The sequence below is a fragment of the Antechinus flavipes genome, chromosome 6, assembly GCF_016432865.1.
Source record: "Antechinus flavipes isolate AdamAnt ecotype Samford, QLD, Australia chromosome 6, AdamAnt_v2, whole genome shotgun sequence".
NCBI lineage: Eukaryota > Metazoa > Chordata > Mammalia > Dasyuromorphia > Dasyuridae > Antechinus > Antechinus flavipes.
In genome coordinates, this window is record NC_067403.1 from 46,175,685 (window position 1) to 46,199,931 (window position 24,247).

Consider the following 24,247-nt stretch of genomic DNA (forward strand, 5'->3'; position numbering starts at 1 on the left):
ATAGAGAGCTGCCTGAGGCACTAAAGATTTTAAGTCCTCTAGGTGATACAAGCTGGCTGTTAGAGGCTGAGCAAGAAATTTAAACTCCTAGTGACCCAGGCAAGTCTTGGAGACTACAAGTTGCAGAGGAGTTGTTGATCTATATTAGTAGAAGAAATTTTCTCACAGGGAGTTCCATATACCAATAAAATCACAGATTTGAAACCAAAATAAAGTGGTTAAAGATTTTCCCAGGGAGGAATGTCCCCAGAAAGGAACTGGAACATCTCATAAAGATGGCAATAGGAATTTTTCCACAGACTCAGGCCCCTTGAAAAACAACTAAATAAGAAGCTGTAGCAAATGATGAACTAACAAAAGAAATGAATGAAAAGGAATGCCAAGTACAAGAATATCCTAGGGGGGAAAATGCGAAATAATAAATCATTTGGCTCCAAAAAGCACTAAGCCAGAAACAAAATAAAATGACCTCAAAAGCACAAATGTTAGCCTTGGAACCAGCTTTATCCTGTATGTACTACTTAGCCTACTGGCCATAATTGTTCCCCTGAAGGTAATTTCTGATTGGGATTACCCAGGTGTGAAGGGTGCGATCAGTTTGATGATAAGGCCTTTTGTGTTGGTATCTAGGTAGAAGGTAGAGAAGCTTTGTTTTTCTAGATTTGTCTAGCAGAGGATTGAGGGCTCTACATGTATTTCTACTTTTGGACATTGTGCTGAAAGGACCGACGATAAAAATTTTGCACTTAGGTCACCTAAGTTGTGCAGTAAATAGACCACCAGCCCTAAAGTCAGGAGAACCTGAGTTCCAATCCAGTCTCAGATATTTAATATTTGTTAGCTGTATAACTCTGAGAAAGTCACTTAATTCCTCGCAAAAACAAACAAAAACCTCCCCAAACACTAGCAATTACAGAGCTAAGAGTTCAGGAGACCTTCACTGTCTGTTCCTACTAGAGATATTGATTTTTTTTTTTTTTTACCTACAGGAGCCAACATGACAGAATGCACAACTCTCCTATATTTACCTTCAAGCAACCATAAAACAGCACCCTAAACAAATCCCTGAGCAGCAGAACCAGCAAAAAGATGGGGTGAAATAATTTTTGAGTAAAGAAAACTTGGAAGATTGGCAGGAAAGGTCTGTCTCCCCAGGGTAAAATAGAAGGGAAGTCCAGGACAGGAAGAGTATCAGAATGAAAAGAGAAACAGAAATCTCATTTTAGCAAGCCAACAGTAGAGATGGAGCCTTGCTCCCCCAGGCAAACACCAACATCTGGACACTGATAAACATCTCAGTGTAGCCAGGGAAATGGGCAGACCCTCACGCAGAGAACCTCCAGGTGCTTTAGTGTAGCTCTGGGTACACAAGCAACCTCCAGAGACCGACCACCTATTTCAGTATACCCGAGGACAAATGCAAAAACACCCCACCTGCTTCAGCACCCATCAGACTCCCTGGCTTAGCACCAGGTAAACTGCCAGACCCCTACAGTTTTCAGGACAGGTAAGCTGCCAGATCCATATAGTCTCCAGTACAGGTAAACTACCAGACCCCTACAGTCTTCAGGTAAAGTAAGCTACTAGATCCTTACAGTCTCCAGTACAGGTAAGCTGCCAGGGTCTTCAGAACATACCCCTACAGTCTCCAGTAATATCAGCCATCCCCTATCCCAATAGAATAATGAAAAGTAATTTATGGCACTTACTATATGATATGCATTATGCTAAGTGTCAGAGATACAAATAACAAAGTCCTTGACCTCAAGGAATAAGGAGAAACAAGAAAAAAAGAGGAAATACTGGCCAGGTGTCCAAAACTACTTAATGTCACCCTCTTGCATGCATAAGTCATTGAACAGTGAGCAAAAGGAAATTTTCTTTGCCCCCAAACAGCAAGGAAATTCAACAAGGATAGAATGGTACTTAGGTTTTATAGATACAATCTCCTTTTCATCCACATTGAATCAAGCTGGTCAGCAGGGCAGGCTATGTCAGATGCTTTGAGTGGTCAGACAGCTACCAAATCCACAGGGGTTTATGTTGTTAGGTGACCACAAGGTTATAATCTGAGGGCGGCTCTTTTTTTTTTTTTTTTTTGCCTTTTAGGGAAAAGTGATCTCTGTTTTGATAAAATGTAGAAGCCAAGTATTTTCACAACAAGAAAATATACTGTAGTTTGGAAAACCATAGCAATGGTGAATAGGATGGTAAGTAAATAAAATTATATACCCCATCCAGAAACAATGGCAGAGTTGGTTTGATTATGGTTTATGGTTCCAGGGTGAAAGAAACTATGAAGTAGAGGGCCAAAGAATCAACAGTGGGAGAATACATGACTTTACCACTCTATTTCTGAAATAATAGGGACAATCACTTATCAGAACAGTAGTTCTAGGCAAGGCTTGTTGTATAGGAATAACATATGTGCCTTCATCTCTTACAAGTGGTCAGGGAACATGCATCTTTAACAACCTTTGTCCATTAATTAATTAATATATCCTAATAAATTCTATAAGTAGACTAAGTGGATAACAAGCTCTTTTTCTATGCTTTGAAAGCCCAGAATCACCAGTGGATATGGTGTCATAAACATAAAAGGTATATAATATACACCATCGTTTTACTTATGTGAGTTTTTGGACTCACTACACGCTTGACACGGGGTAAGCAGATTAAAATGCCAGGATAGAAAATTGCTTATCTTTGATTCTTTGGGGATAAATGACTCTTGAAACAATTTCTTCTGATGAAGTGTGATTAAAAAGAATATCTGCCTTTAAGATAAGAAGAATTTCTTATAAATGTAGGTGCAAAAATTATGATTTTTGGTTAGCACAGGAAAGGTTCTCAGAATAGTTCTATCTGGTTGTAAAATACTTAGAAAATTTAAGGGAAAAATTAATAACACTCATCTAGAAGAGGCATTTTTTATCACAAGATAGCTGATATAGAAATCCAAGTTCTGCAAAATAAGCTTATTGAGTAAAAATAATACCAGCTTCCCTTTCCATATACCCTGTGTAGTCTGTGAGTTATATAGATGCCATCTGGCAGCTTACAGTGGATTAAAGGGGCTGAAGAAAGTGGTAATGCCCATCATTGCAGCTGCTTCTGAACTCATCAGTGTCATAGATTAAATAGGGCAGGTCCGGAATAGTATGGGGATATTTATTTCACAAGTGATTTTTTTTCTCTATTCCTATGGTTGCAAGGGGGATAAAAGCAGTTTGCTTTCACTTGGGAAGTAGTCCAGTAAACCTTTATTTCCTAAATTCCCTGAACTCTTTCTTTAATTGCCACATTCTAGTGCAGAGAGACCTGAAAGAGACTTCCCTTCCTGAGGGAACTATCATATACTACACTGATGACATCATTTTAAATGGGCTAGATGAAGATGCAAGGGCTAATTTTCTGCATCACATATTGGCCCAAGGGGTTGGGAAATCATTTAAAAATGTAAAAAAATCAAGTTCTAATTTAATAAGTTAGCTTGGAGGAGAATACAGTAGAGAAAATCCAGCAGATTTCAGGTATACTTGAGATTTAACTATAACACTGGCTTCCCCCCAATCTAAAAAAGAAGCCAAGAAACTTTTGGGACTCCAAGTATTGGAGAAATCATGTTGCCTACCTGAATATCCTAATAACTCTCATTTACTTAGTCTCTCATAAGTGCCTTTGGGCACTTATGGGAAGCATCCATAGTTAAATGGAAGTGGTACTTTTTCCTGAGTCCCTTTGTTGTAATTTCCCCTAAGTCAAAAATCATTCATTAATTATTTAATATGTGCCAAATAGTTTGCAATTATGTGAGAAACTGAAGTTTCCAGGATAGACCTTGGAATATTAATCCAATGGACTCCCAACCTCAAGGATCCATTTTGCTTGTTTTACCTTATTTTGCTTATTTTAGGCTCCTAATGGAAGAGAATAATGTGCAAATGGAATTCAGTGGCCACTAATCTGGTAACATATTAGAAAGTGAAGGTTTTAAACGTCTTCCCTAGGGCTTGAGCTCCAGTCTGCCTGATTGACATATGTGAGATCATTGTGGGATGGGATGCAAAAGATCTTTGTCATATATATTAATTTCATTGATAGTGGTCACGGATGAACCAAGAGGACCTGAGGCCTGGAAGAAATAAATCTAGACAATCAAGACAATGGAGTCAGGTTTGATGGAAGAATTTTTCCAGTGCTTCCCATTTTATATACTTATTTTTGATAAATTTTTTTAGTATTTATCAGAGATAACCATGTTCTGCACTGAATTAAACAATCTGTTTGGAGCTGTTACAAAAACAGTTGAGACTGGGGACTAGATCCATTGTCAATCTGGACAGCAGGGTGATGAAACCACATAATGCTGACCCTGAAGTCATTTCTGTGATAAATTATTGCCTCTCTAGAAGGAGGATGGATTTTGTAGCCTTTCTTGGATCCAGTTTTCAGGATAACTTATTTGATGAAAAGGGATTGCTTTTGGATATAGTTCCAGCTGATCCTCTCAAGTTCTTCTTTTTGTTTCTTTTTCTTGTCAAGAGTTTCCTGGGCCTTAAGAACTTTACTCCCTCAGAAACCTCCATTTACCCTGGAGAAATAGCTAGAATTTATGTCATTTTGCAACCTTCCTTTCTTCTATGATATTTCAGACCTCCAAGAAAGGGCTTAGAGGATGAAGAGTTGGTATTACTGGGATGTGCAGTCATCATGACTTTTCCCATCATGGTTTCACTATATCATGAATTGACATTGGGAGTTAAATGGAACTTTTTTGGGGGGAGTTTTGCATAAGCCACAGATAACAAACAAAGGCTAGCAGAACTCATAGAAAAAAAAGTTTAGAAATTCAGAAATTCATTACACACATACACACACACACACACACACACACACACACACACACATTATAATACCATAGTAATTCAAATGTCTTCTCTGGCACAAAGGGAAGGCCAAAAAATTTGACATATATTTTCCAGATTGCCAGGGCATCATGTTCCAAATCTCCATGATGGGGAAGGCATTTGTTTTCTAACAGCATCAGGAAGAGAAACTTACCTTATAATTATGGTGAATGGGAAATTACTTAGAAGAAAGAAGAAAGGGAATCTCTTAACTGACTCTGTGGTAATTCTGAATCCCTGGTTGAAGGTGGAGGTGACTATTTAGCCTCTGTGGAAGTAGGAGACAGCTCCCACATAGGGCCTTTAAGAACCAAATATTTGGTAACATCACAATCTGATGGTACTCTGAGAGTTCACTGACTGACTGACGGATTGCTGGGAAAGAGTTGGGACTGGCAGTTGCCAAGGGAACATGTATGCCCTAGGATGATATAGTTGGCCCCTTTATATTTCAGAGCAAAGTCCTGAGATGTTTCAGTAGATAGAACATTGGGTCACAGTCAGGAAAACCTGACTTCAAATCCAGGAACTTACTAGCTCTGTGATCCTGAGTTGTCACTTAACATCTATTTTTTTTTAACCTCAGTTTCCTCATCTGTAAAATGGGAATAATAATAGCACCTGTTCCCATTAGGGTTGAGGTAAGGATCAAATGAGATAATAATAAAACAGTTATAACAATGTAAGTACAATAAAAATACTAATTATCCTTTATTATTACGGCTCTGGGATTAAAATAGTGAAAGGACTAGAATTCATGATGAAAATGTATCAGTTGAAGTAACTAGGGATGTTAGCCTGAAGAAGATACAAATTAGAAGGGAAAGGATCACTTTCTTCAAATAGTTAAAGGGTTGTCATATTCAGCAGAATTTCTACTTGTTCCGTTTGTCTCTGGTAGCCAGAAGTAGGATTAATGAGTGAAACTTAGTGGAAAGCAGACTCTGACTCAACCTAAGGGAAAATTTCCTAGGAATTAGAGATTGCCAAAAATGGAGTGTTTCTGACATTGAAAATCTTCAAGCGGAGTGTGGGCGTTTGCTTGCCCAGAATGTTGAGAGGTGCTTTATGTTTTGGAGAGAGGTTGATGACTTCTGATTTTTCTTCTAACTCTGGAAACCTGTGATGCTTTGGTAACATTTAAGAACTTGACTCATAAAATTTGAAAGTTATAGCTCTTGGAAGCATTTTTGTTTTTTAACCTGAGTCCAGAAATTAAGTACATACATATTGGCAAATGCTATACACTCCAATGTACCTTGTAGAGATGGGGCTCTATCTAGTGATACATTATCTTAATCTCCTGTCGTAGTCACAAGGAGGGCAGCACCTCCTGCCATTTCAGTGGACTACATATGATATTTAATGCAGGTAAAATAGCCTTTGTGTTGATTTTATATAAGTTTAATTCTACTATGAGCACAGTGCCTGATACATACTAAGCTTGCTGATTTAATAATTTACTTCGTATTAAGATTCAAATAACTAGATTGACATTATTTGACAATAATATTTAATAAGTAACACACGCATATATATGTATGTATATGAAATGCTTTTAAAAGATTCTACAAATATGCAAATAGAAAAAAAAAACTTGATTGTAAATGACAGGAGCAAAACCAATACATAAAAGGGAAGATTTCAACCCAAACTCATCAAAAAAGATAGATTTTTTAATTACAATTTTTTTCTTACATGGTATTTTAACAACATTCTGGTTTTCAAAAGAAAAAAAAGGAAAGAAAAAGGGAGGGAGTGAGATTAGTAGTTGGCAGAGGGGAAAAAAGTAAGACAGAGGGATAAAGAGAAACAAATAAAATTCAGGACTCAAGGAACTGGGGGAACTTAAGCAATTAGTAATTAACTTGGTCACTTACTCCCCTTTTATGTGAGGTAATATTTTTACAATGCAATAGATAAATTGAATGTGACAGTACTTAGCTTTCAAGTGAAGCATTTTAATCACCTTCATTTCTACCAATAAAGAAAATTAAATCATGCATACTTATGGCTTCTCATAGGTTGCTGTATTTCAAGTTATGGCATATTTCCTTATGAGTCTTTTAGTCCCTGAGGAATGGTGCGCCCATAGCTTACTGACATCAAAGATTGTCACTTTATAATATTGCATATAAATTTATATATAATATATGTTTATAGAAACACACACATATATATGTATTATATATATAGAGAGAGACAGAGAAACAGAGATAGAAATAGAGACACACATAGAGAAAGAGGGAAGGAGGAAGGGAGGGAGGGAGGAAAGGAGGAAAAGAGAGAGAGAGTGAGAGAGAGACAGAGGGAGAGAGACAGAGACAGAGACAGAAACAGACAGAAAGGAAAGGAGAAAGAGACACACAGAGAAAAGAGAGAGAGATGGAAAGAGAGAGAGAGGGAGGGAGAGAGAAATATATATTATATATAGAGGAAGGGGGAAAGGAAGGAAAGGAGGGAGGGAGAGAGAGAGGAGAGAGAGAGAGAGAGAGAGGAGAGAGAGAGAGAGAGAGAGAGAGAGAGAGAGGAGGGAGAGAAAAAAGAGAGAGAGAGAGAGAGAGCACGAGAGAGAGAAGAGAGAGAGAGAGCACGAGAGAGAGAGAGAGAGAGAGAAGGAGAGAGAAAAGAGAGAGAGAGAGAAAAGAGAGAGAGAGGAGAGAGAGAAAGAGGAGAGAGAAAAGAGAGGGAGAGAGAGAGAGGAGAGAAGAGAGAGAGAGAGAAGGAGAGAGAGAGAGAGATACTCAGAGGCAGAGACAGAAACAGAGAGATAGAGAGACAGAGAGCTACAATGTGAAATTTCATCTACATCAACACAGCTAAATCAAGTTAAATATCAGTTTTTGATGACTTCCTCATGAATTAACTCCTTAATTCCCAAATGGTTCCTTAATGACTTGTTCTCTTTTCAACAGCTCATTCTATGTCAGGATTCTTTCTGGAGATCACTGTTCTGCCATATGTCAGAAAGACAGTCTAAGATTCTCCTATTGAATGTGGCTAGGTAAAATTTAAGTATGTTACCTTGATGATGGTGACATCATTCAGGTACTTGGCCTACATGGAACTAGCCCCATCTCCCTTATTTCATTTTAATGAGTCTCCATGGCTTTGAGGCTATAAACTAAAATACCATTGCCGTCTCCTCCAGCAATCTCAAACTTAATTATTCCACTCCAGGAAGCTGTCTGATGGCCCTGCAGAGACCTGCTTTGGAACTAAAATGCAATTCTTTATTGTGTGACAAAATTACCTTTGTTTCAGGTTCTTTTTCATTTATTTACAAACAGCATGGAAAAGCACTTCTCAGCACAACTTAATAGATGATTACTACAAATTTGATTTTGAGATTTAGATAGTGCCCTTTTTTGGGTAGCTCTTTTTATGTTTTCATATGTAATCATTTTGACTTCTTAAAGACTTTGATGTACTGGGTATTGTGCATAATGTGATATAAATTGTCATCATAACTTATTACCATTTTTTCCATCCTAAGTTTAGATTTTATTTATTAAGTTTTATTGCTTAGACGACATATCTTATATGCTTGTCACTACTAATATTTTTTAGTGGCGTTGGACAGATTTAGTTTTCTTATGCTGAAAAACTGAGCAAAATTGCAGAAAACAGAATTAACAGAGGGAAAGAGAAAAAAACCAGACATCACATTGTCTACATATGTGGTCATTTAGAATATGCAATTATAAGATGATTTATTTTAAGTAAAAATGTTAGCAACTTTTTTGATGGACACTCAAACACGTGTGTGTATGTGTGTGTGTGTGTAATGTCAGGAGCATCCGACTTTTCTGATATAGGATAAGGGAAGTCAGAAGGATTCATTTCTGATTTTAGTCAAAATTAATATGTAAAAATAATAACGGATAACTATGGGAGTATTACAAAAGTGAAGTAGATAAATTTTGTTTGTTTCTTTATTCTCTTTTCACTAAGTCACAGAGAGCAATTTTCTTTCTTGTGGTATATATTTTATAAAAGCAAAGATTCATGCTTACATATATGTACTGTTTTCCATTAACAACATTTTCCAACTCTTAGAGGTTTCTAAGGTTATAACAAAAGGGAGGGAGAATATACTTTATTTTATGTAAGCAGATTGTTTTAATTTACTTCTCTTTAGTTCAATACTCTCAGCTCTCTAGGAACTGAAATCAATGGAAGTTAGTATGTTCAAGTCAATAGGTGTTTCATGAAAGTATGAGCTAAAATCATGGGCCACCACAGTGTACAAGCTTTATAGACATTCCACTCAGCTCTCATGTGGATGGGCTGTTTACTTACTCAGACTATACCTCCACATAAAACAAAAATTAGATTTCCCTCATTGTTCTTACAATACTGCTGAACTTAACAACTGTGGAATTGAGAAAGACCTGTGCACAGATAATATTTGGAAATGCAGACAGAACAAAGTGGAATCCATTGTTTATTTTGGGTCTGGAGGATTGTGGAGGAAAAGAGATTGAATTAAACACACAAAAAACCCCAAACCTTCTAAAACTCATTTTAGTTTATACTCCCTGAACAAACTAAACAATAAGTGCGGTTCTGTCTCAAGCTCAGTCACTACCTTCAAATTATTTGAGTAAGTATGGAGAACGTACCTAGTGACAATTAACTGAACATATTGAGGAAAATTTTTACTAAGTTTACTTTTATATAAAATCTTATATAAACATATGTGATATCTTATGTAGATACATGAAATATATTTAAAATATATACTTTATATATTTATATATAAATAATATATTTAAAATGTGTATACATGCATCATACATATGATTTGCAATGTTCAGTATATATACACATACACACATAGACATATATATCTGTACATGCTTCTCTAGTATATATATGTGTATATATAGTATGAATGTATATAGTACACAAGAAAATGGCAAACCTTTTTGAGATATTTGCTTTGAATAGAAGGAAAGAAGAGAAAAGAAATGACAAAAGGGAAGGAAAGGATGAAAAAGAAGAAAAGAAAGTAAGTGAAAAATGAAATATGGACGAGTTTTGGAGCAAAATTCACCTATATATTATTGATATGGGAAGAAGAGAATAAGGATTTATACAGCACCTGCTATGTGTCAGGCATTATACTAAGTACTTTTAGAAATTATCTCATTTGATCCTCACAACGTTTTTTTATCCAAATTTATTTTATTTAAATAAACAGAATAAGAAAAAAAAATAAAACAGAAAAGGAATACAAAACAAAATGAAACAAATCAAAAAAGAACATTGTCATGTGCCCAGCAGAACATTAAGGAAGTGTGGGTATATATGTGTGTGTGTGTGTGTGTGTGTGTGTGTGTGTAGAAGAAATTATATTCATGAGTGTCCATTTTTTTCTTTATTTTCTTGTAAATTGTTCTTTTGTCCTCTGCTGTGCACCTTTTTTACTTTGTTCTTTTTTCTGTCTTTCATCTCCCTCCCCCCAAGCAAGCTATAGTTGAAAAAGAATATATTTATGGATAGATAAGTAGATACATACATACAGATACACACACATAACTTTCCTATCCCTGCTGACCCTTTGCTTCCTAACTTGTCTTGCTATTACTTAACTCCTCCCTCCCCATGGATCCTTCCCTTGCCTTCTTCCCCTCACCCTTTGCTTCCCTCTCCATTCCTTCCTCCCCCTTATTTCTTTATAGATTTTGGAGGGTGTTATACCCTTCATGGTACATATGAAATGTTGCCTATTGAACCCATTCTGGCTGTGAGTAGGTTTTCAAAACTATGAGTTCTTCTCCCCACTTTAATGCCTCTGTGTCTATTCTTTCTCTGCACCTCATTTGTATGGCATTATTACTTTTTTTACCTTAACTCTGTCCTAGTCTTTCTTTTGAGCTATTGTATTGTTGATGTCAATCTTAAACATGTTATTTATTTCCTGTGTTAAAAACATAAACAACTTATTCATGTTGAGTTCTTTGAAATCAATTTTTTTTAATTTAATTTTTATTTAATAATTACTTTATATTGACACTCGTTTCTGTTCCGATTTTTTCCCCTCCCTCCCTCCACCCCCTCCCCTAGATGGCAAGCAGTCCTTTATATGTTGGATATGTTGCAGTATATCCTAGATACAATATATGTTTGCAGAACCGAACAGTTCTCTTGTTGCATAGGGAGAATTGGATTCAGAAGGTATAAATAACCCAGGAAGAAAAACAAAAATGCAGATAGTTCACATTCGTTTCCCAGTGTTCTTTCTTTGGGTGTAGCTGCTTTTGTCCGTCATTTATCAATTGAAACTCAGGTCTCTTTGTCAAAGAAATCCACTTCCATCAAAATATGTCCTCATACAATATCGTTGTTGAAGTGTATAATGATCTCCTGGTTCTGCTCATTTCACTTAGCATCAGTTCATGTAAGTCTCGCCAGTCCTCTCTGTATTCATCCTGCTGGTCATTTCTTACAGAACAATAATATTCCATAACATTCATATACCACAATTTACCCAGCCATTCTCCAATTGATGGGCATCCATTCATTTTCCAGTTTCTAGCCACTACAAACAGGGCTGCCACAAACATTTTGGCACATACAGGTCCCTTTCCCTTCTTTAGTATTTCTTTGGGATATAAGCCCAGTAGAAACACTGCTGGATCAAAGGGTATGCACAATTTGATAATTTTTTGGGCATAATTCCAGATTGCTCTCCAGAATGGTTGGATTCGTTCACAACTCCACCAACAATGCATTAGTGTCCCAGTTTTCCCGCATCCCCTCCAACATTCATCATTATTTTTTCCTGTCATCTTAGCCAATCTGACAGGTATGTAGTGGTATCTCAGAGTTGTCTTAATTTGCATTTCTCTGATCAATAATGATTTGGAACACTCTGAAATCAGTTTTTAATATTGTTTCTCATATGTTAAATGTTCTATTAATTTAATGTTTGGTTGGTAGAAAGTCCCGAAAATTTGCAAGTTCATTGAATGTCCATTTTTTTATCAGTCAATATTACAGATAATTTTGCTGGATGTGATTTGATTGTTGGTAGATATGATTCTAGGACCTGCAGTCTTTTATTATGGCTGCTGCTAAGTCCTATAAAATTCTAATTGTAGTTCTACAATATTTGAATTGTTTTTTCTTGTTTCTTGCAAAATGTTCTCTTTGATTTGGGGTTTTCAAAATTTGACAATAATGTTCCTATGTGTTTTCCACAAAGGATCTTTGAGGTGGTAATTGGCAGATTTTTTTCTATTTCCATTTTTCCCTCATCTTCTACCACGTCAGGACATTTTTCTTGGATTATTTCTCGCATTATTGTGTCAATATCCTTTTTTGGTCATAACTTTCAGACAGTTCAATTATCCTTATATTTTCTCTTCTTGATCTGTTCTTCAAATCTGTCATTTTTTAATAAGATGTTTTCTCTCACAGTTTCACTGACTTCCTTTTGTCCAATTCTAATTTTCAAAGAACTTCATCTTTGAGACTCTATATCTCCTTTTCTAGTTGATTAACTCCCCCTTCATGATTTTCTTGTTTTTCTTAGATATTTTTAATTTTAATTTTTAGTTTTTTCTCAATGTCTTTCATTTGATTTTTAAATTCTTTTTTGAGTTCTTCTATAAATTCCCCTGGGCAGGGAGCTATTTCATGTTACTCTTTGGGGTAGAAGCTTCTTTTACTTCAGTATCCTCCTCTGAAAACCCTGGTCTTCCCTGTTCCCATAGTATGTTTCTATGGTAGGATTCTTTCTTTGATGGTTCATTTTTTAAATAAGAGGTATTAGTGTAAACACCTTTGATCCTCGGTTTGGGGGGATGATGTCTCTAGCTTCCTTTCAATTCTCCAATCTAACCAGAAACCTCTAACCAAGAGCTCTCCTTCCAGCAAATGCCCACCGCCAGCAGCATCTCTGCACTCCAGGTGTGCTGGTCCCTTCTCACCTAGGGGCACGAGTCAGCAGCACAGCTGGACCTCGTGTTCCCAATTATTCAGGTTCCCTCAGTCTTCCCTGACTCAGACTCCACAGCACAAACACTCCAGCAGGTGAAAGTCCCTGTGGTTCCTTCTGAGGCTCCAGCCACAACCAGCTAGCCCAGAGGCTCCCCCTTTTCAGTTTCTGAGGAGCTAGCCCAGAAGTATTTGCACTTCACGTGGGTTAATCCCTGCCGACTTTCTTCCGATCTTGTTGGGTTGCATCCCCTGTACTGCCCCTAGTCATCTTGATTTTTCACAAGTCTGTGTTCACTCTGAGGTTCAAATTTGTTCTATTTGTGGGAGCAATGGGGAGAACTTGAAATTCACCCGCCTACTCTGCCATCTTCCCGGAATCCTCCCACTCCTCCCAACTTTTCAGCTATTATTATCCCCATTTTGGTTGTTCCAATTTTACTACTAGTGGTAAGTATCTTGCTCAGAATCATATAGCTAGAAAAAGTCTGGAGATTCAAATTCAATTTTCCTGCCTCTGAGCCCAGGGCTCTATTCACTTGAACCATCAGCATCCCTCATGACATCCCCTTCTCCATTACCAGTAAAATCCATCTAGTCTTGGACACTTAATGGCTGCGTGACCCTGGGCAAGTTTGGTACTTTCACCTTGTTCTTAGTTCTCACATCCAATCAGTCTCCAAGTTTTGCTCCACTCCCTTTACAATATCAGTCTCCCTTGTGTTCATTGACCACCAGCTTACCACAAGCCTTCATCACCCCCTGCTTACACTATTTCAATTTCTTCTGATAGGGCTTTCTTTCTGAAGTCTCACTTTCCATCGTCATCCTTGTATTGCTTTCAGACATTTTCCACATGAATAGATTTAGTTGGCTCACACCTCAGTTCAGAATCCTTTAATAGATCCCTATTGCTATCTCATAAAGTTCAAGATTCCATTGTCCATGTTTTATGCCCCAAGCAGGGGGGACTATTTATGCTCTGTCCCCTGTAAGAACCTTATACTTTTATTACTCTTGTGGGTCCCTATTTCCCAAATACTTTCTTCTTTTCCTGTGGAAATCAGATAAGAAAATATTTTGAAATTAGATTCAGCTTAGCAATGATTGATATTAGAGAATCCTTTTGTGTCTAAGCATTATAGTTTTAAAATCTTATTTTTTAAATGTAAGGCAATAGATTATAAGTGTTTAGCAGATAGCTTGTTTAATACAAATCCTATTTGTTTGGCTATTGTGACAAACTGAGATAACATCGTCCATTTATGGGACAGATTTAGTAGCTGATCCAACAGTATTCTGGTTTCCATCATCATTGGAAGCAACCAAGTTTCTGCTCTAGTTAATGAGAGAAACCACTTATCTTCTAGAGAAAGGCTCTTTAAATTCAGTCATATTTTTAGTAATGGCAAAGCTTAACTTTTAAACCACTATAGATTTTGCTTCTATAAATTTTAATTTTACCTAAAAAGCCTAAGTCTGAACAGATCCTTTGTTACGATACCTTATGTGTATTCAGAAGAGATGTTACTGATGTATTTACTAATAGAACAAATTCAGGTCTGGATTAATAAAAGACTATACTTAGGAATAGGTGAGAACATAAATCAGTCAAGAAATGAAGCAAATGTACTGGGTAAGAATGTTTGCTATTTTTTGTTATTTTTCTTTTTCTACTTCATCACACACTGAGACTGCTCACATTTATTTATTTTTTAAATGAAAAGTACAGAATTGTAGCAAAGACTGAAAAAGGTTTGAATGGAAACTATGAATTTCTCCCTTTCTATCTTACTGAATATTTAATTTGGAGATACTTCCTGGGAAAGAGTAACTGAAATGAAAGAAAAGCAAGCTCAGGGATGAAACATGTCAGTGAGAGGAAGCAACATTTTTTAACTTTGCTTCTTAGTTCATATTTTTTAGATGGAAAATGTCAGAAATCCATTTTCATTCAGTTGGTCACACTTTTTTGACTTATGTGACCTATATTGGTGCTTTCACTTCAGTTATAAATATCCAAGTGTGTTGGATTCAGGAGCTATCAAGAGAACTACTTTGCCAGAGCTTGGACAAACATGGTTTCCCTATTGTCAACATGAGTTAAGTGGCCTTAGCTCTCAGAGGTGGGACAGTCATCATTCCCTCCGGCTCATCTTTTGCAAAGGTGATTAATATACTGAGGATGGAGGGAATTGTTTCTATTCCTTTCAAAGATATACAGATTTTGTGAGTAAATAAAAAAGAAACAAAACAAACACTAAATTTGTTGTATTGTCCCTAGAGCTCTTGACCCAACCACATTTGGGTCTAGAAAACTTACTTTTTACAAAAAAGTGAGAGAAATAACAAATATTTCTAAACAGTTTCTCAGTTGTATAATCTGTGATGCCAGTTTTATTATTCAACACTCTTGAAATGTGCAAATTAAATAAATCAAACAAAATCAAAGCACTGCAGGTCAACATGAGACTTTCAGTAAGGGAGAAAGGAGCCATCACCCTGTGAAATTGTTATGGAGGCAGACACTGAAGGAGAATGGGAAAGCTGATAGAAGCAAACTCTGCATGTTTAAATGAAAAAAAAAGGTATTAGAAAGCACATTGTGAATAACAAAAAATAGTTATTTCATTTTTAAGTCACTGACTGAAGACATATTTCATAAACAAAAAGAGCATACAATACAACAATTTTCTTGGCACTTCTGAAATGATTTCATTAAATTGTAATTTCTAATTTGATATAATATAATTTCAATCCTCTTTACAGAATTCAAAAGTAAGTATTATATTCTATGAACATAAAATATTCATGTAATATATACAGAAAAATTATATTCTGAGATTACAAAAAAAGAAAACTATCTTCTCCCTTCCCCTCAACTTTATGAAATCTTTTAAGCCAATAAGGTGGAAACTAAATATTTCTGTGTTTATAAGTCAAATTATTTAAACTAAGAATTTGAATGTTGTGACATATGTTGGCGTATTCACTTCAGTTATATTTAGGTATGTTGGTTTCAGAAGCTGTTGAAAGAACTACTATATCAGAGGCTAGACAAACATAGTCTCTATAATGTCAATGTAAGCTGAGTGGTCCCAGCTTTCAGACCGGGGAAAGTTAACATCCCTTCAAACTTTTTTGAAAATATGACTAATATACTTTGAGAATGTGAGGAGATATTTCCTAACCTTTCAAAAATATACAGACTTTGTGAGTAAATTAAAAATTTTTCAATAGTGTGTCTTTTGCCCAGGTATACCATTACTAGATGCATACTGGAAAGAGATCAAAGAAAGGGGAAAAAGTCTTTTATGAACAAAAATACAAAATAGTTATTTTTTTTCAGTTGTGAAAAACTGGAAACTAAGTTGATATTTTTTTTTAAATTGAAAAATAGCTGAATAAGTTGTGGTGTACAAATATGAATGAAGAATGTAAGTAGGGCTGGTCTGTGCTCTTCCACAAAAATAGAAGCTCTAGGATTTCACAAATAGGGAGAAAGACATGAATGTTGTTATTAGATTGGCAGGTTTTTCCAAGTAGAGGAAGCTCCCAATTTTGAAGGAAGTTCTTGGAGAAACTAGAGAAGCTTTGAAGCCCAGAAAAGCTAGAAATAGGTTCAGGAGGAGAATAATATCCCTGGATTAGTATACTGATATCTTATGGTTCTGATGGGACATTGCTCTTGATGTTCTGGGACAGACCTAAAACAGGCTTGTCAAGTGGTTCCCGCTTGAGATTGGAATGCAATGAGATATTTTAAATAAATTTATTTTTTAATGAATTTATTTATTTTTAATATACATTGCTTTATAGAATCATGTTGGAAGAGAAAAATCAGAACAAAAGGGGAAAAAAAAAAACATGGGAGAGAAAAAAAAAAGAAAAAAGAAATGACTATAGTGTGTATTGATTTACATTCAACCTCCATAGTTCAGATGGCATTTTCTGTCCAAAGACTATTGGGATTGCATTGGATCACTGAATTACTGAGAAGAACCAAGTCTTTCAAAGTTTATCATCACACATTTTTGTTGTTATTCTGTGCAATATATTCCTGATTCTACTTGTTTCACTCAGTATCAGTTCCTGTAAATCTTTCTAGACCTTTAAAATCAGCCTGTTCATCTTTTTTTTAAAAATTTTTATATAACAATGATATTCCACTGGGAATAAATTTGTAAATAAAATGTTATGTAAAGGGGCAAAGTAAAATAATTTAAATAGTTTGACAAATATAATAATATATAACTTTGTTTTTTACTTCTTTAGAATACCTTTAAGACTCAATCTGCTTACTTTTTGTTACACTTACTGGTTTTACACAATTAATTCAAAATTGAGTTCACAAGATTTTTGACACATCATGAAGAAGCACTTTTAAATCATAATGGATATTAAATGTGTTTTTGATAAACAGTCTAATTTCCCAATTCTAGCCTAAATCATAGCCAATAGATTTTTCTATGAGGTTTGAATCAGCCATGTTCCAAGTACATTGAGTCATGCTTATCTCAATCTCATTTCTGCTTCCTCCTTTCACTTTTTGTTTACTTTCTGGTCTTTTCTACTTTCATACCAGCTGTCTTATCTGCTCAAGGCTGTTTGCTCTAATGGGTCCTTGCTGACTGCTTCTTTTGTGTTTTGTTTTCCCCTCTTTAAATGTCTTTGAGAGTCAGGACTTCTTACCTTCTTAATTTTATTTCTCCAGTATTTATCACAATTTCTAAAATATAATGTGTTTAACATGTATTTTATTCCTTGGGTCAATACCTTAATGTTTTATGATATCTGGCATGGTCCAAGGTTGTTTATGAATTAGCTTTTATTTTTCTGTTCATACAACTTCAAGAAGCCTATAAAACTTGTAGAAGAATCAAAAAGAACCCTTCTCTCTAGATTCCAGTTGCCTCTGGCCATTTTCAGCTACCCTTTGTCCTTCATTTTTGTTTGTTTTCACTTTTGATTATGCTTTTTTTTCCAGTTTTCTTTTCAGTTATGGGTTTGAATGATCTTTGAAACATTTGACTTCCTCACACCAACAGTCACTGCAGTGTCTCTAACAATTATTGAAGTATGTTCCTTAAGACATATAGTTGCTGCATAGGACCTTGTAGTAATATTTATTCTTTGAAATGGCAGTTAAAAACATAACAAAAGAAAATGTATATCATATGTATATGAAATGTACATGTATATGTATGAAATGAAATACATATATATGTGTATATATATATATATATCATAAAGTGATAGCTTGAAAATATGGTAGAATAAATGAGTTATGTTTTTCCCCCTAGGCTCAGAATCTGAGTGATGGAAAATTGATTATAAATATCTTTATTTTGTTTTTAACCACCATTTTTTGAAGTTGTTTCAGTCCCATATAAATCACCTGATTTTGTAGATTGCACAATTTTTCTCAACTTCCCAATTTCCACCCAACTACAAGAATATCCTTGTACCCTCACTTGAGTCTTTCAATCCTCTCAACCAATAGGAAGTCAGGTAGTTTAAACCTTACATTCATTTATCACTCCTGCCAAATTGTATATTAACCATATAAAACTCAGGGTTCAGGACTCTTTTTGCTACTGAGAGCCTTTGGATCTGATTTGTTTCTGCAGCTGCAATTTTTGCTAAATACAAAAGGCTTGTCTGAATGAAAGTTAGTTTCTTTATTTCAGTGTAACATTAGTGAGCCAAGCAAAAGGTGTTGATGTGAACATCTGTGGGACAACCAGGCTTTCACTGGAAAAATCCCTTAAGATTGTTCCAGTAAGATTTTCTATTGAGGGAGTTTCTCAGTGAATGTTATCTTTGGACCTCCACCTTCTCCTTCCTGAAATCACATCCAGAAATGGTAAGTGATACCTAATGGGGGGGGGAGGGTCTCACAGGGGCCAGCTCTAGTAAGCTGATGATGATCCTTAGGGTAGTTCTAATTATCCTGGAAACAGGATAAACAAAACAAAACAAAAATTCCTTATTCAAAACAGAATGATGAAGAAAAGAGCTCTCAAATCATCTGAAGATTGGTCTAAAATATGTAAAAATTCTGATGGCTACCTGATCTCATCCAAAGATAGGATCTTTGATTACTGCAATTTAAAAACACTAAAACTTTTTTTCTGGAGAATTACGCGCTTAGGTGATTAAAGTGTTATTTGGTTGGTCTGTTCTCTCTAATATATCTCTCCCTCTCTCTTTATTCCCATGATCTTTGTTCTATTCCCTCTGTCTATCATGCATTGTCCCCTCCCATTACTAACATCTCCCGACTCCACTCATGGGTCTCTTTTTCCATTTTCTGAGTTATCCTAGCCCTTCAGGGGAAGGGGAATGGTCCCACTTCAGGCCTTCTGACCTGGCCACCTGTCAGGCTAAGAAATCCTAGTTCAGTGAGGCTCTGGGGCAGTTATTAGGCAATATCAGTCAATAAAGCGAGGTCATGATTTTATTTCCAAATTTTGACTCACTTATTGGATACCTCCTGTTATTCCTTTTTTTTTTTTTTTTTTTTTTTTTTTTTTTTTTTTTAAATTGATATATCTTTATTATTTTTTTTTTTATAATAAATTTTATTTTATTTAATAATAACTTCGCATTGACAGAATCCATGCCAGGATAATTTCTACACGACATTATCCCTTGCAATCACTTATGTTTCGTTTTTTCCCCCTCCCTCCCTCCTCCCCCCCCCCCCCAGGATGGCAAGCAGTCCTATATATGCTAAACATGTTGCAGTATATCCTAGATACAATACATATTTGCAGAACCAAACAGTTCTCTTGTTGCACAGGGAGAATTGGATTCAGAAGGTAAAAATAACTCGGGAAGAAAATCAAAAATGCAAATAGTTCACATTCATTTCCCAGTATTCCTTCTTTGGGTGTAGCTGTTTCTGTCCATCATTTCTCCAATGAAACTCAGTTAAGTCTCTTTGTCAGAGAAATCCACTTCCATCAGAATACATCTTCATACAATATCGTTGTCGAAGTGTATAATGATCTCCTTGTTCTGCTCATCTCACTTAGCATCAGTCCATGTAGGTCTCTCCAAGCCTCTCTGTATTCATCCTGCTGGTCATTCCTTACAGAGCAATAATATTCCATAACATTCATATACCACAATTTACCCAGCCATTCTCCAATTGATGGGCATCCATTCATTTTCCAGTTTCTAGCCACTACAAACAGGGCTGCTACAAACATTTTGGCACATACAGGTCCCTTCCCTTCTTTAGTATCTCTTTGGGGTATAAGCCCAATAGAAACACTGTTGGATCAAAGGGTATGCACAGTTTGATAACTTTTTGGGCATAATTCCAGATCGCTCTCCAGAATGGCTGGATTCGTTCACAACTCCACCAACAATGCATCAATGTCCCCGTTTTCCCGCATCCCCTCCAACATTCATCATTGTTTTTTCCTGTCATCTTAGCCAATCTGACAACCTCCTGTTATTCCTAAGGATGTTCAGGAATCAAAAAGGGAGGCAGAGGATGCTTTTTCTGTGGGGAAAAGGACCACTTTGGCTAAAATTGTAGAAATGAAGCAAGATTTGAAGCTGGGGACCCTCATCAGTATGAGGGTTTGAGGGGAAAGAAGGGAACATGATAGGAGAAGGATGAATTCTTTGGGCCTGACTACCCAATCCTTCTGTTCTAACACATGCTATTCCACTAACCCATTATCCCCTGTCCCCTATGAGCATTACATCACCATCATGTTAAGAGAAAAATATTATGACTGTTTAATGGATACTGGTGCCTCAAATTCCATTCTGGCCCATCCATTGCTTAAACATACTAAATATTAGCCCACCTTTGATATGATCAGGATAAATGTCAGTTCCTCAAAGGTTCCCTAAATTATGTTCTCAGCATGTAATTGTGAGACCCCTGCCCTTGGAAAACTCTGCTTTTGATCTCATTTTCTAAGAGTCTTCTGGTTAGAGATTTACTATGGAAGCTTGGACCTACTATTAAATGATCCTCAAATGGAAACTTCTCTTTTTAAATTGTTAACAGACATTGCTTTTTGAATCATGTTGGGAGAGAAAAATCAGAGCAAAAGGGAAAAATTGTAGGAGAGAGAGAAAAAAAGAAAAAAGTGAATATATATACATTCAGTATCTTTAGTTCTTTTTCTGGATGCAGATGGCTTTCTATTGGGATTTCTTTGCATCACTGAACCACTGAGAAGAACCAAGTTGTTCACATTTGATCATTCCACATTATTGCTGTTATTGTGTACAATGTATTCCTGGTTCTGCTTGTTTTGTTCAACCTTTCTATAATCTATAATCAGCTTGTTCATCATTTTTATAGAACAATAATATTCCATTATCTTCATATACCACTTGTTCAGCCATTCCCCAATTGATGGACATCTACTCATTTCCCAATTCTTTGCGACTACAAAAAGAACTGGGACAAACATTTTTGTACATGTGGGTCATTTCCCCTCCTTTATGATTCCCTTGGGATTTAGACTCAGTAATGTCTGCTGGGAAGGGCAAGCACAGCTTGAAAACCCTTTGGACATAGTTCCACACTGTTCTCCAGAATGGTTGGATCATTTCTCAACTCCATCAATAATGCATTAGAATCCCAGTTTTTCCACATCCCCTCCAACATTTACATTTATCTTTTCCTGCAGAATTCCTGACCACTCTTCACCTCCTCTTGGACCATTCCTGAGAACAAAACCCTAAAACCATGGGCTTCTACCCCACTTATATTCCCTTCCAGGATCCTACACACTCAGGGGAGCAATAATTCCTCTGAGTCGGTGCCCTTAAAGTGCGTCACTATCAAGAAGGGGAATTCTCCTTCAATGTCTCCTAAGTGGAGAAGCAGAAGACAATATCTCACTTATTATTGATCCCCTCATTCTGCAGGAGGTAATGTTCCCAACAAGTCCACTTGTAATAATTCCATTTTTTCTAGTAAGAAACCCAAATATGCCCCTGCTTATCCTACATGATTCTGCATCACTATGGTTCTTAACCTGGCACTTCCCTTCTTTTATGGTTGTAGATTTATGCTAAGTTTTCTTTAGCATCTTGGTGCACCAGCATCTTCACCTGGAGACATCAGCAATGGACCTAGACCAGATTGCCACAAATGTATACATAGAGAGGGCCATACCCTGCTTCTTCAGCTCATTACAGATGATTTAACTTCTGTTACTTTGAACAGATGCTGAAGGGAACAAGCAGAACCAGGAATAAACTGTGTACAATAAAAGCAAGAATATGCAGGGACCAACTATGAAAGGCTTGGTTTTTCTCATTCGTTCAGTGATCCAAAGCAGTCCCAATAGACTTTGGACAGAAAATGCTATCTGCATCCAAATAAAAGAAATAAGGGGACTGAATATAAATCAACATTTATGCTATGATTACTTGTTTTTTTTCTGTTTTTTTTTAATCTTTCCCATGGTTTTTCCCTTTTGTTCTGATTTTTCTTTCCAAACATGATTCATAAATCAGTGTATTAAAAATAAATAAACTTACTATAATAAAAAAGAACTCTTGCTTTGTCTACTTTATTAGCCCTTGCTCGATATGCAGATTATTGCTTGTCTTCTCTGATAAAACTGCTGTTCTCTACCTCTTAAAACAATTTCTGGAAAGAAGTCTTACATATCTGAAGGCAAACTGTGATGGTGCAAGCATGACCTAGGCTTTTTTTCTTTAAGTCACAAATGTCCATGGATCTCCTCAAAAGGATCTCAGTCCTCCAAAGTCTCAGCTTTCCCAAAAGCAAACTCCAGGTGTCATTCTGGGAGCTACAGCCACGTAGGCAGTGAGTCCCCTTGTTTGAGCTGACAGGGAAATGTATTTCTTTTTTTTTTTTAATTAAAGCTTTTTATTTTCAAAACAGATGCACAGATGATTGTTCAAAATTGACCGTTGCATAGTCTTGTGTTTCAGATTTTCCCCTCCTTCCTCCCACCTCCTCCCCTACATGGCAAGCAATCCAATGTATGTTTTACATATTAAAACACATGTTAAATACATTATGTGTAAACATATTCATACAATTCTCTTGCTGCACAAGAAAAATCAGATCAAAAAAGGAAGAAAATGAGTAGGAAAAGAGAAAGCAAGCAAATAACAATAAAAATGTGTTTTTTGTTGTGGTCCACACTCAGTTTCATAGTCCTTTCTCTGGATGCAGATGGCTCTCTTCATCACAAGGTCATTGTAAATGGCCTGGATCATCTCATTGTTGGAAAGAATTGTCCCCATCAGAATAGATCATCATATAATCTTGTTGTTGCCTTGTATCTCCTGCTTCTCTCATTTCATTTCGCATCAGTTCATGTAAGTATTTCCTGAACCCTTGATTCTCATCAATTAGCACAAGGTTGCACTTGCCAATTTGAAGCCAGTCCTTGTGTGTACCTCTGCACTTGGTATCCCTGACTATGAAAAACTGTGCTCCCTGTTTGTACATGGATAAAGACAAAGTCGCCTCTGGGGTTCTAACTCAGGACCTTGGTCCTAATCCTGGTGATTTTCCCATCTAACTGGACACAGCGGCCAGAGGGGCTCTGCCTTTCCATCTAACTGGACACAGCGGCCAGAGGCTCTGCCTTTCCCATCTAACTGGACACAGCGGCCAGAGGGGCTCTGCCTTTCCATCTAACTGGACACAGCGGCCAGAGGGGCTCTGCCTTTCCATCTAACTGGACACAGCGGCCAGAGGGGCTCTGCCTTTCCATCTAACTGGACACAGCGGCCAGAGGGACTCTGCCTTTCCATCTAACTGGACACAGCGGCCAGAGGGGCTCTGCCTTTCCATCTAACTGGACACAGCGGCCAGAGGGGCTCTGCCTTTCCCATCTAACTGGACACAGCGGCCAGAGGGGCTCTGCCTTTCCCATCTAACTGGACACAGCGGCCAGAGGGGCTCTGCCTTTCCATCTAACTGGACACAGCGGCCAGAGGGGCTCTGCCTTTCCATCTAACTGGACACAGCGGCCAGAGGGGCTCTGCCTTTCCCATCTAACTGGACACAGCGGCCAGAGGGGCTCTGCCTTTCCATCTAACTGGACACAGCGGCCAGAGGGGCTCTGCCTTTCCCATCTAACTGGACACAGCGGCCAGAGGGGCTCTGCCTTTCCATCTAACTGGACACAGCGGCCAGAGGGGCTCTGCCTTTCCATCTAACTGGACACAGCGGCCAGAGGGGCTCTGCCTTTCCATCTAACTGGACACAGCGGCCAGAGGGGCTCTGCCTTTCCCATCTAACTGGACACAGCGGCCAGAGGGGTTCTGCCTTTCCATCTAACTGGACACAGCGGCCAGAGGGGCTCTGCCTTTCCCATCTAACTGGACACAGCGGCCAGAGGGGCTCTGCCTTTCCATCTAAC